This window comes from Solanum lycopersicum, chromosome 5, assembly GCF_036512215.1.
Source record: "Solanum lycopersicum chromosome 5, SLM_r2.1".
Classification (NCBI taxonomy): Eukaryota; Viridiplantae; Streptophyta; class Magnoliopsida; order Solanales; family Solanaceae; genus Solanum; species Solanum lycopersicum.
The window spans coordinates 63816843-63836160 of NC_090804.1; the positions used below are offsets into that span (position 1 = coordinate 63816843).

At 32.1% G+C, this 19318-nt stretch overlaps 1 pseudogene; it reads left to right on the forward strand.

The window, feature by feature from the left end:
* The first annotated feature begins 5394 nt into the window (after nt 1-5394).
* Nucleotides 5395-10007, forward strand: LOC101267895 (putative late blight resistance protein homolog R1A-3; annotated as a pseudogene).
* Nucleotides 10008-19318: the final 9311 nt, after the last annotated feature.

Below are 19318 nucleotides of genomic sequence, written 5' to 3' on the forward strand. Positions count from 1 at the left end.
CAAAATGTTTCATGTAATTAATTGGCTAAACACAAACTTGAAAGGCCACCTAATAGAAAAAAGATTTAAAAATTACTCTAAATTGTAAATATTTTATGTATTTAACAAGTCATTGACATATAAATTAAAATTATACAATTAAATAGTTAAATATTTAATAACATTTTAATTTAATTTATAGACATCAAAAAAACATCCAAAATGTACACATATTAACAAGACCATACAAAATAAAATAATAACCGTGAAAACCTTTATAACATTTTAATTTAATTTATAGGCGTTATATGTGCATACCCATTTAGTCCTACAAAGTGAGATCTGGAGAGGATAGAATGTATGACAACCTTATCCCAACCTCAATGATAAAAGAGAGATTGTTGCCGATACATTTTCGGCTCAAACAAAACAATTCAAAACATGCCGACCCACGAAAAGAAATTAATGAAAATACAAGAAAAAAGTAGACAAATTTCAAAAATAACATATAGTAACAAAACAAAAACTACAATAGATAGTAAAAGAACTGAAACTACAACAAAAATAATACACAAATAGTAACAAAACATAAACTATACAACAAAAACAATATATTAAATCGAGGTACAAGAAACAACATACCAATGAGTTGCTTGCTAATTTCTCTCTTTCTCCTTCATTTTCCATGTATGCAATTCTTAAAATCTTGCTAATTATTCTACTAATTGGTCTCTAATTAACACCAAAAATGTCAAGAAGAAAGTATTGATTGACTAAACACAATCTTGAAAGGACACCTAATAGAAAGAAGAATTATTGAACACTTGTCAATTAAATATCTACACATCTCAATTCGTCTCTATTTTGTCAGTTTAATACTATAGCTTACATCTTATGTATTATGTTAGTATTTGATGTCTATGACCACCATACACAATAAGGATGAGTTCGAGATACTATTATCAATATTATTTATCTTGATTATATATACAAAAATTATTTTTAGGATAAATTTTTTAATTACTTAACGAGCATTAAAAATAATTTAGTAAAAAAAATCATTTATCGTATTAGAAAATATTTTCACATTATATGGCCGGAACATCCAATTGGAATATTACTAATAGCAACAAAAAAAATAAATTAGATCAGATCTCAAAGCAAGTGTAGTATAGAATATTATATTTTCCGCAATTGATTATAAAGACTTTAAATTGACAATTAATATTAGAATTGATTAAACCAATATCAATACAGATGGAGTATATAATGAATCATCATCATATCTATCTATCTATCTATCTATCTATCTATGTATCTATCTATATATATATATATATATATATATATATGTATGTATGTATGTATATTTACAAATCTCATATTTAATAAGAAAAATGATTTCAAATGCAAACAGGAGAAACAAGTTTTACAAGTGACATTTTAAAATATCTCTTATTTTAATACGAATAAAGTAACACCTCTCTGCTTATAACACAATGAATCATAAAATTGCATGTTTTGACTTTTAAATGGGATGGTCTTTTCACTTTTTCTCTTTTAACAATCAAATTTATACCTAATAAGATTTAAGTTTTTTAGCAGCTGAAATCATATCCCGACATAATTATAAAATATTATGATACAGAAATATAAATTTATCCACCTAAACAAAAAGAAAGGATCAAAAATATCTTTAAATTATGTGAAATGAACAAAAATGCCCGTACTGTTAATACTTTCGTTCAAAAATATCATTATTGTTATTTAATGGGTGCTATCCTCCATTTTAACCGGGTCAAAATTATATACAACATTTTGGTGATTCTTAAAATAATTAAGAAAGCTAAGGAAGTCGACACCTAATTATTACTGTGAATTAGGACACCTAAAATGATTAAAAGTTATTGTTTAAAGTTAACTGCATTTTAAGGTCTACTAAACATAAGATTCTAGGTAAAGATTTAATTAATCTAAAGGAAATTAAGGGGTAAGACATCCTTTAAGATCCATTAAAATGGTTAAACGATCAAACATAAATAATCAATATAATAATAAATGGGGAACTTACATAAATATACTATATTAAAAAAATATACTACATTTATAATACAATTTTAATACATATTACGAAGAACAATTTATTTTTCACTATAATACAAGTTTTATGGATGATTGATACATTTATCACATTTTAATACAATTATAATACAATGTGTCAATTTCTTACAAAAACAAGCATAATATATTTTTAAAAACAATTATAGTACATATTTATTGCTTACATAATTCACTTTTAATACATATTACAGATTTAACATAGTGTTGTTATAAATGGTAATAAATGAAAAGTATACTAAAATCAGTAATTATTTATTAAAATGTATCATTTCAAGTAATTTTTTTCATAATATATTATATAAAGTTTTAGTAAGTAAGAAACTTGTGAAATAAAGTAACGCCATACTATTTTAAGCAAGACGGCAATAATTTAATATTGATAATACCAATTTAATTTAACTTAGTGAAAATAAAAAGATGATAATCATAAAAATAATAAAAGTTAAAGTAATATAGATAATTACGATAGCAATAGTGATAAATGAAAAAAAAAATAGTGAATCATAAAGTATTTGACTTATTAGCAATTAAGCTCAACGAAATAAATTAGAAGAAATGAGGGACATAATTTGGTGTCAACGATAGATTAAAAATTTCAATTTTCCAAATAAATATTTTTTTTTGAGACATTCTTTTTCTAATAATATTTTTTAGAATTAGCAAATGTTTTTCCTACTTTAGTTCAAAGAAAAATTCAAAATAATTTTTTTGTTATTATTATTATTATTTATCATTATATGAATGAAAATTAATAATGATATACTATCATTTTATATATATATATATAACACGTATTATTTACGGAAAGGGCAAATGAAGTCATTCTATTTTTATTGGTAAAATGTGATTAAGAAGAAGTTTTTTTTTCCCTATAGTTTTATTTGTTAAAAGTGATTTTAAAAGAAAGAAAACAAAAATAAGGTTCTTTAAATATATTTTAGTTAGAAAAAGGATGTGTTTAAAAAAGAAAAAGAAATAATATATTTATTTTGGAAAATGATATTTTTGACTCATTTAGTGACTGTAGAGACATTTCTTGATTAGAATATTGACTGTAAGACATTTTTAAATTAAAATATTAACGATAACGATATTTTTAAAGTAAATTATAAATAAAATATCTTTTTATTCATTTCACATACTTTAACAACATATCTGACTCTTTCCCGAAAAATTATATTTTTTTAAGTGCAAAGGACCAAATAGGAACACCACTTAGTGAGACATTAATAGTGGGCTTTAACTTAATACCTTTACAACTCTCAACTGAAGAAGAAAAGATTCTTATTTACACCTTTAATTTTCCTTTTTAGTTTTATAGCAAATTGTTTCACCTGAGAAGTTGAAAGGAAGGATTTTTTTTTGAACTACTTTGTCTTGATTAGTGAGAATGGAAAGAGGAAAGGAAAATGAAGGACAAACAAAAGAGGAAGATAACAAATCATTGGTATGTTGATTATAAAATTTGTTGTACAAATTTGAAAGGTTCAAAGTCGGAAGAAGTTGGACGTTTCATCAAGCAGCTCCTAGAAGCCTCTCCGGACATTCTTAGAGAATCTCTGGTTCATGTCATGATAGAGTTCCTATTGATTATTCTTACTGATGGGCTCAAGGCCATTGTTATTCGTCATGACAAATTGTTTGTTCCCTTGGCACGTGTTAGACAACTTACCAAGGAGGTATTCGTTCTTTTTGGCAACTTATCAAAATAGTATGTTTTTAAAAAAATTTACAAGACTAGTATAAATGTATTCCACATAACATATATTTTATTTTTAAAAAATTCAGATGTATACTGAAGGCGTTAAGTTGAGAAATGTTACTTTGAGTATGAGACAATCAAATATGTCTTATCGCAGTTTTAACTTATGGCGGAGAGAGTTGGACACTTCTGTTTTGTACTTTTGATAAAATTGTCTCTGTTTTGATGAAGTGTCTTATGGAATTGACTTGAGACACTTCATCAAAACAGAAGATAAAACAGATGAGTGTCTCAAGTCAATTCCATGCTAGTCGATCTACTTTTGAAGATAATTCTGATTTCACTGGATGTTATGCACATATGTTGTACAAATTGTTTGAACCTGACACATGAGGGTTCTCATCAACCACCCTTATAGACATTTTACCTTGCTATTTTCTGTGATTTATTTCGCTGTCGTTTTATTTACAAGATCAATTTCAAAATAAGTGGAGTATAAATATTACTAATAGCAACCCCACAAAAAATAATACTAGGTCAGATCTCAAATCAAGTGTAGTATAAAATATTATATTTATCACAATTGATTATGACAGTTAATTTTTACAATTGATCAAACGAATCTCAACAGGTGGAGTATATAATTAAATATTATAATACCAGAGACGTGCATATGACTTTCACAATTAATTATTAAGATGATATAATGTTTAAAAATAAAAACTGATAGCTAATATACAAGGGAATATAATATTAAAAAGGATAAGTCAATGAATTATTAGAGTAATTTTTAAATCTTCTTTCTATTAGGTGACCTTTGAAGTTTGTGTTTAGCCAATTAATTACTTAAAGGGATAAGGGTCTGACATACCCCTCAACTTTGTCATTTAGAGCTGATATACCCCTCGTTATAAAAGTGACTCATATATGCCTTTACCGTTATACAAACGGCTCGCATATATCCCTGGCGTTACAAAATGGCTCACATATACCCTTCATTTAACGGAAGTTAAAAAATTAGTTTTAAATTTATATTTATTCCTTCAAATTTAAAAAGAAAAATTATTTAGGCGTATATATGATTCTTCTATCAAAGTTCAAAGTATATTTTAATTTTTTTCATACATAAATTATTTTTTGACTTCTTTTATTATAATTATTTGAGTTTCTTATTCTTATTTTATTTTTTCTTACATTCCTTAGTTTAAAGAAAAAAATTAAAATATTTCTTTTGTATGTATTGTAATTTAATTTCGTATTCGAAGAAAAAATTTAGTCATCTACAATAAGTTTTACAAGAATATTAGTGAAACATAAATAAATTTGATTATCAAAATAATAATTATAAATTAATCATTGAAACAAAAAAAATCAAAAAAATATGTTTGACGAGGATTAAATTTACTCATATAGGATTATTTTTTTTAGAAAAAATAATAAAAATTTAGATTAAATTTTTTTTTTTTTTCATTTCCGTTAGAGGAAAAAGATATATGTTAGTCATTTGTTTACAAGTAGGGGTATATCAGGCCATTTTCCCGTACTTAAAACATTTTGTCAACTTTAAGATATGATTATTGAAGAATATTTGGGTATTAATACTTTCTTTCTTTACAAAATATTTGTGGTGTTAATTAATTAGCAGAGTAATTTTGGGAATTGCATACATGGAAACAGAGAAATTAGCAAGCAACTCATTGGTATGTTATTTTCTGTTTTAATTTGTTGTAGTTTCTCTTTGATTACTATCTTCTAATTTTGTTATCGTCTGTTGTTTCTTGTATTTCTGTTGCTTCCTTTTTGGGATTGCATACTTTTGATTTGTTTTTCTTGAACCGAGTATCAGAAATAGTCTATCTACCTATGAGGTAGGAGCAGTGCCGGAGCAGGATTTTTAATAAGTTGGTTCAAAATCTGAAAAAATAGACACACGAAAGGGGGTTTGACATTTACTTTATATACCTAAAAAATTATTTTAAGCCTGTGTAAATAATATAATTTTCCGACGAAGGGATTTCGAATGAACTCGCTAACTATAAGGTGGCTCCGCCACTGGGTAGGAGTAACGTTTGTGTACGATCTACCCTCTACGGATCCTACTTTGTTATGTTGTTGTGATTATTTGTTTTGTGTATGTTGCTATTCTGCTATCGTTATTTTTATTTCCACCCTTGTTTGATTAATACATCCAGAGTAACATGATAGTATTTTATTAATGAAGTGCTCATAATAGATCTGTTGTGGCACTTTCTGAATGAGTATGAAATTTGTGTGTTGATGAATAGCCTAAGTTCATTGTAGACTTTTTGTTGTTGTTGTTGATAAGAATTATATTATATTATATTGCTAAATAAATAGATCATCATTTGATATACATTTGGTCTTTTAGCAGGTATCATCTGCTCTACTTCACAAGGACATTGTCGATCTTAAGGATTTCGTAGAGAGGTTAAAGAATGAACAAGATCAAGTTGAAGAGCTGAAATTTTTGTTGGCATGTTTACAGCTATGTTATTACATTTCGGATACTGAAATGTCTTGTATATCATACGAGATTCATGTTCTGGTTCAATCACTTTTTCATCAGAGTAGTGGAGATGACATGATGGTTAAATTAACAGATCACGTCGTTCCTCGCCTCCTTGAAGATATCACAAGTTCTAAAATCTCAGATCATCATCATTCTGCTGCCATGAATGAGGATCAGTTGGTTGAACTTTTGGACGTACTCCTCGTGAATCTCCATAACCTACCCAAGGTTCGTGTTGAGTTGATTTCCCCATCAATGACTCAATATGAGCTTCTTCAGAATCTATTTGGCAATTTAAGAGGTTTCCATGCGCTGAAAGTAAATGGTTGTGTTGAGTATGAGACAATCGAATATGTCTTACCACAGTTTCAACTTATGGCGGAGAGAGTAGGACACTTCTGTTTTGTCCTTTTGTCTTCTCAACTTGATAAAACAGATGAAGAAGATGACAATGAACATGTAGTCTCTCAAGTCAATTCCATGCTAGTCGATCTACTATTGAAGATAATTCCGGTTTCACTGGATGTTATGCACCTATGTTGTACAAATTTCAAAGGTTCAAAGTCGGAAGAAGTTGGATTTTTCATCAAGCAGCTCCTAGAAGCCTCTCCGGACATTCTTAGAGAATCTCTAATTCATCTACAAGAGCACATGGTTATTACTGTTGTTACTCCTAGCGCTTCAACGTATAACATTCATGTCATGATAGAGTTCCTATTGATTATTCTTACTGATCGGCTCAAGGCCGTTATTCATCATGACAAATTGTTTGTTCTCTTGGCACGAGTTATACAACTTACCAAGGAGGTATTTGTTTTTCTTCGTAACTTAGAAGAGAACATGAATGAAGCATGTGGTTCAAATCTAAACTTGCTGGAAAACATTGAACTCTTGAAGGTTGATCTCAAGAATGATTTCTTAAAAGCTCGTGCAGACTCATCTCAGGTCCCCTTCCCCATGAGTGATGGACCTCTCTTCATGACTCTTCTGCTCACAAACTTAAAAGACTTGGCCTATTCCAATGCTTATTCAGTTTCTTTGATAAAAGAAGAAATTAAGCAGGTGAAACAAGACCTGGAAATCATAAGATCGTTGTTCGATTATGCTGAGCAAGAGTTGCATAAAGATCTTTGGACTCGTGTTCTAGATTTGGCACATGAGATGCAACATGCCATTAACTCAATTCTTGCCCGAGATCATGGTTTATTGCAGCTTATCTTCATACTTCCTGATACCATTGAAAAGATCAAGCTTGTCAAAAAACAGGTTCAAGAAAAGATCTCCAAGAGAAGCGGTATTATTGTTGCAAACGCTCCCAACAAGCCGGTTGAAAGACACTCATCGAGTATAGTTGGTAAAATAATTGTAGGTTTTTAGGAGGAGACAGAGTGGATAATTAGGAAGCTCACCAGCGGACCAGATGAGATAGATGTCATTTCCATAGTCGGCATGCCTGGGCTTGGAAAAACTACTTTGGCTTACAGAGTGTATAATGATAAGTCCATTGTTGATCATTTCAACGTTTGTGCTAGGTGCACAGTCGACCAGGAACGTAATGAGAAAAAGTTGTTGCAGAAAATTTTCAATCAAGTTATTGGTTTGAAAGAAAGATTCAATGAGGATCATGACATAGATGATGATGTTGCTGATAAGCTGCGGAGAAAATTATTTGGGAAACGGTACCTTATTGTCTTGGATGACATGTGGGATACTGATACATTAGATGAGCTAATGAGACCTTTTCCTAAATTTCATGAAGGAAGCAGAGTGATTTTAACAAGTTGGAAAAAGGAAATTGCGTTGCATGGAAAATGCCACAGTGATCCTCTTTATCTTCGATTGCTAAGATCAGAAGAAAGTTGGGAGTTATTCAATAAAAGGGTATTCGGAGAAGAAGGTTGCCCTGATGAATTAAAGGATGTCGGAGAAAAGATAGCTCTAAAGTGTGGTGGTCTTCCTTTAGTAGTTGATCTAATCGGTGGAGTCATTTCAAAAAAGGAAAAGAAGGAGGCTTTGTGGGCTGAAGTTCTGAATGATTTGAGTTCCTCTATTTTTAAGGATGAAGAGGAAGTTGTGAAAGTTATACAATTAAGTTATGAGCATTTGTCACATGATGTAAAGCCGTGTTTGCTTTGCTTTGCAACTTATCCAAAGGACGAAGATATAAGTATGTCTGAGTTGAAAGATCTGTGGATTTTTCAAGGACTTGAGATGAAAAGTGCAGAAGAAGTAGTGGATGAGTTAATTTCGAGTAGTTTGGTAATACCTTTCGATGATTCTATTTTCAAAATTCATGATCTTGTGCATGACTTTTGTTATATAAAATCTAGAAAGGAAAAGTTGCTTCACTTCATAGGAGGTTCAAAAGCTCCGTCTTCTTCGGATCTTATGCCACGTGGAATTATCGTTCATTCTTATAAATATGTATTTCCTTTGGATGAGTATTTTGCGGTGTTTGATCCACAACAGAAGATTCCCTATGTTAAACACCTCCTCTCTCTGAAGGACTTTGACGTGACCAGTATTTGTCTTTCCTACAGGAGTCACCTAAAACACTTGAGGCTTCTCAAAAGTTTGGATTTGCGTGGCATAACATTGCCGGATTCTTTGCTGAATGAAATCGGTATGCTCGTTCATTTGAAGTACTTAAAAATTCGGATGAAGGCAAAAGCTCTCCCTCCGTCATTTTCAAACCTCTGCAATCTAGAAACTCTGATGGTGGATAACTGGGTGGGATCAATCATATTACTATCACCTTGTTTTTGGAGTCTCGCAAAGCTACGAGTTGTGCAGATGACTTGGGGTGCTGTGTTTGATCCGGTCATCACTGTGTTAAATGAGGATTTAAGGTTAGAAAATTTGACAACATTACATAATCTCTTCCTTCTCGGTTCAGAAGACACGGAGGATATTTTCAAAAGGTTTCCTAATCTTAAAAACCTTCAAGTCTGTATCAGAGAACAAATACCAAAGAAGATATGTTTTCCAAGATTGGATGTCCTCAATTTATATGTTTTTCCTCAGAATTCATTCCCTGAATATACACATGGCTTCCCTTTGAGCTTGAAGAAGCTGATGTTGAAAGAGCTCACTCTGACATCCGATACACTTTCAAGTATTGCTAGACTACCCAACCTTGAAGAACTAACTCTAAAAAATGCAATCATCGAGGAGGGGAAAGAATGGAACATGGAAGATCATGTCGCTTTCCAGAATCTCAAATCTCTAACATTGTCTCGTCTGATATTTTCTGAATGGAACATGGAAGATCATGTCATTTTCCAAGATCTCAAATATTTAGAATTGGAAGGATTGAATTTTTCAGAATGGAAGGTTGATGCAGAGAAATCCTTTCCCGTGCTCGAGAAACTATTTATACATGGATGTTATAAGCTTATGGAGATCCCAGACAGTTTTGGAGATATTGCGTCATTAAAGCTTATTGGTGTACAGTTCAGCCCTCAGCTTAAAGAGTCGTTGTTCAAAATTAAGGAATATGTAGAGGAAATAAACGGAGATGACAAGCTTGACGTAGAATTCTACGGTTGGGGGTCTTAATAATGTGAGTATAATACGAATTTTAGAAATGTTATGTTATGTTTTTTCCAATATTATACAATTTATATTCTTTTGCAGAGATCAGATGATATATGTATGTATGTATGCCTTCTTCCATACATATTCCTTAATTAAGTTATTGTATGCGTGCTTATTTTTCGTTATAACGGATGAGATATTGTGTGTGTTCTTTATTATAACGGATGAGATATTATATGTGTGTGCCATCTGATGTATTATTAGAATGCTACTTTCATTTACCATAAAACATGAAACAAGCCTGACTTTGAAATTGCCTGATCGTCTCCATTGTGTCAATTGAAAATTATTTTGTTTATAAATTGAAAAATTCTTGAATCTCACTTTAAGTTCTCTGTTCTTAATCTTTTTGTATGTTTTTTGTATTGTTCTGTCTATTTTTATGGTTTGGAGTACTTCTCTTCAATTTTCAAGTGTTGAAACACTTCCTATGTGGTGCGGGAGTATTACTTCCTCCATCTCATTTTATGATTTATTTTTATATAATTTTTAATCTACCGTCCTAAAAAAAATTATCGATCTTTCTATAACAGAAAAACAACATTTTACACCCTTAATGAAACGATATACAACCACAACTTTCAAAAGATATACTTCCTAAAGATTTATTTCTAGTCAACTAGTACCACGTAAATTGAAACCGAAGTAATACATATATTTATGAATAAGATATTATTACCTTGGGAAATTGGCTTCTATCCTTCATGGAATTGCATATTGTTGGGAACACAGCATGACCACAATAACCAAATGTATACATACTTATTGCACTTATCAATCCATCCCATCTCCAAATCACACCTTTTTCTTCAAATCCAATACCATCAATTGCACCAACCCAAAATATTGAAAAAATCAAAACAATGGAAGCCAAAACTCCACCAATAGAAACATAAGCCAATAAACCTAAACTTTTCAACCATGTTGTTGGCAATATGATAATAGCAACTAATAAAACAATTACTTCCCTTCCAACAATTTTAACACAACCAAAATGAATTTTTGCATTTGGGAATAATTTGCAAATTATCACCTTCTAATATGAGGAATTCAATTGCAACAAAGTATAGTTCAAGATATAAGAAAATGGATATCAATATTCTTCCTTTGTTACCAAAAGCAAATTCACCAATATCAGGATATGTCTTAATTGATGGTGAAACACTCATGCATTTTTGCAAAAGTATTCCTGTGTAACAACATATAATTGCTACTAAAAGAAGTAGCATCAAACATAACCATCCTCCTTGGGAAAGTGCATAGGGTATTGATATTATTCCAATACCTATATGAAAGAAGAAGAAAAAAAAATAGTTTTAGTGAATATTTATACAGTCAGGTCACTTATAAGGTGAATACAAATAATTTAATTCATCTTTCTGATATACTCATAGGGAGAAACAAAAGGGGAAGATAATAAATCATTGGTATGTTGATTATAATATTTAATTATTTTTTTCATTCACATAATTAATTTATTCTTGTAAGTATGTTTGTTGCTTTGTGTAACTTATTTGGTGAAGATAATCTTTATAACTTATAAGAATCGATGATTTAACTTTTTGGTATAAGTTTTCTTGTTTTCCAAAAACGAAAAAAAAATTGTTTAATTTCTCACATATATGGGCTGAATATGAATTCGCACGTTAACCTATTTTGTCCATATTTGTATGAGTTTAAATGGGTTGAAGAAAAGGAAGGATAATATGAGTGATCCTTTTAAATTAATTTGGACAAAATAGTTTCATTTCACTTATATAGGTTGAAATTGTCACCACTAGGCGTTGGTGGCCTAAGTACAATATGTTCGAATGGCTTAAGAACAATGAGAAAGCTTAGTGCACCAGACTGTCCTATTTTGTCTTTAAGATCGAGGATCTTTTCATTGTACTTTTAGATGCCATCCTCGTTAATCTCCAGAACCTACCCATGGTTCATGCTGAGTTGATTTTCCCATCAATATTAAGGACTCCATTTGAGCTTCTTCGGAATGTATTTGCCAATTTAAGAGATTTCCACAGGTTGAAAGTAAATGGTTAATTGTCTTACCGCAATTTCAACTTGTGGCTCTGAGAGTAGGAAACTTCTGTTTTACTCTTTTGGAAGAATCAGATGACTCTCTAGTTAACTCCAAGCTAGTCAATCTACTTGTGGAGGTTATTCTCGTTGAACTGGAGGTTATGCACATATGTTTGTACAAATTTGAAAGGCTCAAACTCGGAAGAAGTTGGACTTCTCATCAAGCACCTCCTAGAAGCCTCTCCGGACATTCTTAGAGAATCTCTGATTTATCTACAAGAGCACATCCTTATTAGAGCTTCAAATAAGTTATGACCAATTGTCAGATCACGTAAAGCCGTGTTTTGTTTACCTTGCAAGTTATCCAAAGGACAAAGATATATGGATCTCTGAGTTGAAAGATTTGTGGATTGGTGAAGGACTTGTGGAGCAGATTGAGATGAGAAGTGCAGAAGAAGTGGTGGATAATTTAATTTCGAGTAGTTTTGTAATACCTTTCGATGATTCTATTTGCAAAATTCATGATCTTGTGCATGATTTTGTTGTATAAATCTAGAAAGGAAAAGCTTTTTACATAGGAGAATCAAGCGCTTCGTCTTCCTCTTCTTCTCTGGATCTTATGCCACGTGGAGTTTGTTTTATCAAAAAATTGGAAAAGACATTTTTGGTTTGGAGATTTTCGATTTCTTAGGAGCTTTCATTTAATTTTGAGAAAAATTAAGAAAACATTGGCTTTCAAAAAGACTTAACAGAATAATCTATAGAAAACAATTAAAAGGCACTGGGATTCAAATTAATATTTTAGGAAGGTGTTAGTCACCTAAAACATCTGTCTAAAACGGTTTTCCAGCAACTAACATAATTGGCTAAAAAAAATTGGATTTGACTTGAAAATATTTGGACTAGTAGAGAGTTAAATTACATAACTTATTATCTAAGCGAATTAATTGCCAAATTTATTGATTTTAAGTCGATAAAGCATTTAAGGCGTTTGCGGGAAATTGGAGTTTTTCTAACTTTAAGACTAACAAGGAATAAACAAAGCAGATAGTTTAAAAGCATGTAAAGAGAGATAGGAAGAGAGATATTGGGTCAAAATCCGGATTCTGTTTGCCTTGACCGAAATTTTGGACCCACCTGTTTTGGGCTTTGTGGCCCCTTTTATTTTGGGCCTTTGGTCTATTATCTTTCGTACCTGTCCTAGACTAACAACACGAAATAAGTATAGCGAAAAAGAAAAAAAAAGACAACAAGGGTTATGCCCGCAATAATTACAATACGAAATAAAAAATGGGTCTTCTAATCCGTCTTTTCCCAACTTTCTTCGATTGCTTAAATATCGAGAGCCGTCCGTCGACTTAATAGGCTGAATTCGACAAAAGGGAGTTGAACCCTTTGGCTCTCTTGACATGCATGGAATGGATGAGTTCTTGGTGAACTCGAGCGAATTTCACATGCAACGAAGAACAAAATGAAAAATTAGTACTTGAAAATAATATTTGTAAATCAAATCTTAAAGACGATTAAATGATTCCAAAATAAGGAACGCATTTAAGTGAATTATAAATTTAACACCTTAAACGAAAATAAATAAACAAATAAGTCGGATAAAAGATGGCAAAAACGTTGTTAACTGTATCTGAAAGAAACGTATATAAAAGATAGCAACAACATCCCAAACAAATAACCGTCTTAGAAATAATGCTAGTAATGACAAATACACAATTGTATAATTATTTTTAGGTTGTTTAAGTTGGCAGGTAACTTTATGTACAATAAGCACATGATGATCCCAACACCTTTCTCCCACAACTACATGAATATTTTAAAATCTACATCCTTCGAACATTATTTATAAAGATAGTATCAAAAGAATTACGGACAAACCGTATACAACGGGGCTTATGGACGAAATATTCTCTCTCTTTTAAAAAAAAAAAATTCGACATAAACTAAGACATCGAACATTGAGCCACAGATTCCCATTTGTCCCCTATGTTATGCCATGTTTAACTTGCGAAATATGTCTATCTCTTTTTACTCCATGCCAAGAATCTTCTTTGCCTCACCGAAATCCTTCATCTCAAACTCCTTTCTTAGTTGAATCTTTACCTTCTCAATTTCCTCTTGACCTTTAGAAGCTATCAACATATCATCAACATATGGAGAAGATATGTAAAGGAATTATCTTCAAGCTTGAACAAATACACACAATATTCGTATTTGCTTCTTATGTACCTTTGCTGCAACATAAACTTGTCAACTCATTTGTACCGTTGTCTAGAAGATTGTTTCAATCCATACAACGATTTTTCTAGTTTGTACACCATATTTTCTTTTCCATCAACTTTAAATCCTTCTGGCTGAGTCATGTACATTTCCTTTCCAAGTCTCCACGTAAAAATGCAGTTTTTACATCCAACTGAACTAGTTCCAAATTCAACTGTGCTACCAAAGCCAACAAAACTATAATGGAGGAGTGTTTCACAAATGGAGAAATTAAAGTACCTCATTATAATCAATTCCCTCCTTTTGAGCATATCATTTGGCCACCAATCTTGCTTTGTAGCGAACATCTTCTTGGTTAGGAAATCCTTCTTTCTTTGCAAATACCCATTTGCCCCCATATGCTTTCTTGCCCTCCGGGAGATTGGCCAATCTCCATGTATGATTCTGATAATCGAAGGGACTGCATTTCTTCCTCCATGGAAATCCTCCACTTATTTTCTTGTGAACTTTGGATTGCGTCTTTATAAGTGGTAGGAATGTCATCGGTTGCAATTGAGTTAGCACACACCACCATATCTGTGAGTCAAGCAGGTTTTCTTTTAGTCCTTTTGGCTTGCTGGTTGCTATTGATTCAAGTTGTGGTTGAGGTTCTTGAGAGGGAACCTCCTCTTTGACTGTCTCTCCTTCAAGAGGAAAATCTTTTGTTGTTTCCTTGTTTGATCCCCGTGTTGGAAAAATTATCTTTCCCTCAAACTCCACCTGCTTTGAAGCACCATCAATTATTCAATTTGTTTGACTTCTTCAACTGTTACCTTATTTGTCAAGGCAGATTCATCAAAGCTAACATCCATGCTGAAAATAATTTTCTTGTCTTTGGACACCATGCATAGTATCATTTGACTCCAAAAGTAATTACCATAAATAAAGTTTTCTTTGCTCTTGGGTCCAATTTTGACTCTCTTACATGATAATATGCAATTGAACCAACTAGATATACAGAACCATATTTTTAGTAGGTTTTCCATACCATTTTTCAAATGGAGTCTTCCCACCAATAGCATCATATGGTAGACGATTAATGAGGTAGCCTGCATATGATATTGCCTCAGCCCAAAATTCTTTGCCCAAGCCAGCATTGGACAACATACACTGAACCTTCTCCAGCAAAGTTCGGTTCATGCGTTCTGCCACTCCATTCTGTTATGGTGTATTTCTGACGGTGAAATGTCTAACGATGTCATTTTCCTCACAAATTTTCTTAAAAAGATCATTTTTGTATCCTCCACCATTGTCTATGCGAAGACACTTGATCTTTCTGCCACTTTGAGTGAGTTTCTATCATCGCCTTCCATTTGAGAAAAATTCCCAATATTTCATCTTTTATTTTCATCGTATACACCCACAATCTTCTATAGAAGTCATCAACAAAGGTTACAAAATAGTGTTTCCCACCTAATGAAGGTGTTTTGGAATCACCCCAAACATTTGAATGAGCATAATCCAAAATACCTTTAGTATTATGGATAGATGTTCCAAATTTAACTCTTGTTTGTTCTCCCTTGACAATGCTCGCAAAACTCCAACTTGCAAGTTTTTACTCATTTTAGCAATCCTTGATCTGATGAAGTTTTTGAGGATTTTCCCCCAGCATGTCCCAAGCGCATATGTCACAGCTTGGTCATTTCTGCCTCCTTGTCGTCATTGGATGTTGTTGTCGTTGTCCCAATAATTGTACTACATTGATAGTAGTACATGTTATTATTTCTTTGAATTGTCTTCATTACCACCAGTGCACTAGAGCATATTCTAATCACGCCATTATTTGTAATGACTTTGAACCCTTTTGACTCTAGGGCTCTTATAGAAATGAGATTTTTTTTCAAATATGGTACATATCGAACATCTATTAATATTCTACTTAATCCATCATTGTTCCTTAATCGGGTTAAACCAACACCATTGCGGTTAGAGGATTATTGTTTGCGGTGTGAATAACTCTACATTTTCCTTCTTGTAAATCAACAAACCAGTCCCGATTGGGACATATATGATAGCTAAAAGTTGAGTCCATCAACCATACATCAAATGATTTGTATGGATATGTTATAACTAGTGAGTAATCGGAGTCATTACAATCATCCACATTTGAATCCATGACAGCCTTCCCATTATTTGATTTGACTTTGCTATTCAACTTTGGGCAGTCTTTCTTCTAGTGTTTTTTTTCTCGGCAAAAGGTACATTCTTCTTTGCTGAGTCTTGATCTTGATTTGGATCTCTCTTTCTTTATTCTCATATGATTTTGAGAACGACCTCTCGGAATCAGTGCTTCTGCTTCTCCACCTTTTTGTTTTTCTCTCTTTCTTTGTTAATAACAATATAAGGCAGAACAAACTTCTTTGAGAGATACTTCATCATTCCCATGCAGTAGAGTCGTTTAAAGATTCTCAAACTCATGGGGAAGTGAACTTAACAATTCCATCCGTAAAAGTCACGTCCATATTCAGCAAATTTGTCACCAACTTATTAAAGTTGGTGATATGATCATTCATTGTGCTACCAGGAATATAAGTGAAGCGTAACAGTCTTGTTTTCATGTAAAGTTTATTTTGATTGCTTTTCTTCAAGAATTTCTCCTCCAATGAATTCCATAATTTATTTGCAGATGTTTTCTTCGTGTGTGGATACGTTTGTTCTCTTGTAAGGTAAAATTGGATGGTACCGCAAGCAACACGATTGATAATCTTCCAATCTTCTTCTCCTACACCGTCTGGTTTCTTTTCTTCTATTACAATATATAGCCCTTGTTGAAAAATAACATCAAGGACCTCGCCTTGCCACATTCCGAAATGTCCTGACTCATCAAAAATTTCAACTGCAAATTTCACACTTCACACCATTCTTATCATAAGTGAAGATGACAATCATGACGTATTATTGACACTCGATGTGGACTCATCATTTTTCTTGTCTCCCATTTTACTACAAATACTATTTACTCGCTAACAATGCAGTGACCAAAGTAAAAAATTTTCTGATGTGGAAGTTCAGACTATGCTGCAACCATAGAGTATTCTCAGATAATACCTTGGCTCTGATACCAATTGTTGCGGAAGACAAATATAGAGAGAGTGATGGAATCACAACTGTCATATTTAAGGTAGCTAATAAATAGTAAATGAGACAACAATAAAAAGAACACCAGGAACTAATGAGGTCGGCAAACTTTTGTTTTCTTTTGCCTACTCCTCGGACACAACCAACCAATATTTATTTCACTCAAAAAGAGTACAAGTGAAATAGTACAAGAGAGAAAGAAGAACAAATGCCTTACGAGATGAGAAGGCAAGTGAGAGGTGTGTTACAAATAAATTGGAAGCTACCTATTTATAGGAGTGAATTCTTCCTATTGATGTCATCCATCACATCAGAATATGTCAAAATGTCAAGATCTACCTTGTGAAACCATTTTATGGTTCACAAAAGGTGTTATCTTGACTTTTTTTAACCAATGAAAAATTATCCTCCTAACTATTATATCTTCTCATGAATTCATTTTTGAATCTTGTCAAATTTAACATACGTATTATCATAAAGACGGTTACTTTAAGCAAATTCCAATCCCCTGTCAGATGAACTGGTAGCAAACAAAGTCAAAGCTTTGACTTATTACAAGAAGGAAGCTAATAGTCATATGATTGTTTGGCAGCAAAATTTGTTGTAATTGGAACTGTGGTAAAGGAAGATGAACGAATGAGATTCTGTTCAAAATGAAGGAGCTTCTTATGAAGCTCTTAAAATTTCACTGGAGTTTCTCTGGCACGTAGAGTTGCAGTGATAGTGTTATGATCGGCTGAAAGTCCATAACGAGCATGAAGGAAGAGCTCATCCATTGAGATTTGAACCCCAGCAGAGGCTAAAGTGCTTCTAATTGGTATTGATGTCTCGGTCATTCATCCTCTCCCACTCTTCGTCAAGTTTTCAAGCTTTTAGCTATTTCATCCTCTTTAGAAAACTCCTTCTTTTGTAGTTCCTGTAAATGCAGTGAAATGCATAAGTTTCCTTTCTATAACTCTACAATAAAGAGCAATGCTCCTTTGGAATACATTTATTCAGATGTTTGAGGTCCTTCACCGGAAATTTCAGTAGATGATTTTCAATTTTATTTAATATTTGTTGGTCATTATACAAAATACACCGGTTCTTTCCCATAAAACGAAAACCTGATGTATCCTTTATGTTTCCCAAATTTAAGAAAGTTTTAGAAAAGCTCTTCCAAAAGCCCATCATCTCCTTTTATTCTGACAATGGTAGTGAGTTCATCCATCTCAGGTCCTTCTTTGAAGACAATGGAATATCTCACCTCCTAACTCCTCCACATACTCCTGAACATACACTACTATAAAAAGGCCAAAAAGAGACCAAGAAAAGAGACCTCACGAGGTCTCTTTTCGGGAAAAAGAGACCGAAAAAGAGACCTCAACGCTAGGTCAGTAAAATGCAGGTCACTTTTTTACAGACACCTCATGAGGTCGCCAAACGGAGACCTCACGAGGTCACCAACAAATTATCTGATTTTTTACAAAAAAGAGACCTCATGAGGTCACTATTGTATTATTTAATTTAATTTTATATTTTTTATATAGAGACCTCATGAGGTCACAAATTTATTATATTATTTAATTTTATATTTTAATAAAGAGACCTCATTAGGTCGCTAAGATATTATTTAATTTAATTTATATTATTTTAAAGGAGAGACCTCATAAGGTCTCTTTTCTGCATTTATTTTTTGAGACCTCGTGAGGTCTCCATAATGAAATTTACGGAAAATATAATGCAGAAAAAAGACCTCATGAGATCTCTTTTATGCATTTATAAAATGTAAAATGTTAATTAGAGACATGATGAAGTCTCTATTATGAAATAGCTGAAAAAATTAATACAAAAGGGAGACCTCATGAGGTCTCTTTTCTGCATTTATAAAATAGAAAATGGAAAATAGAGACCTCATGAGGTTCTATAATGAAATATCTGGAAAAATTAATGCAAAAAAGAGACCTCATGAGGTCTCTATTATGAAATATCTGGATAATTAATGCAAAAAAGAGACCTCATGAGGTCTCTTTTTCTGGAAAAAA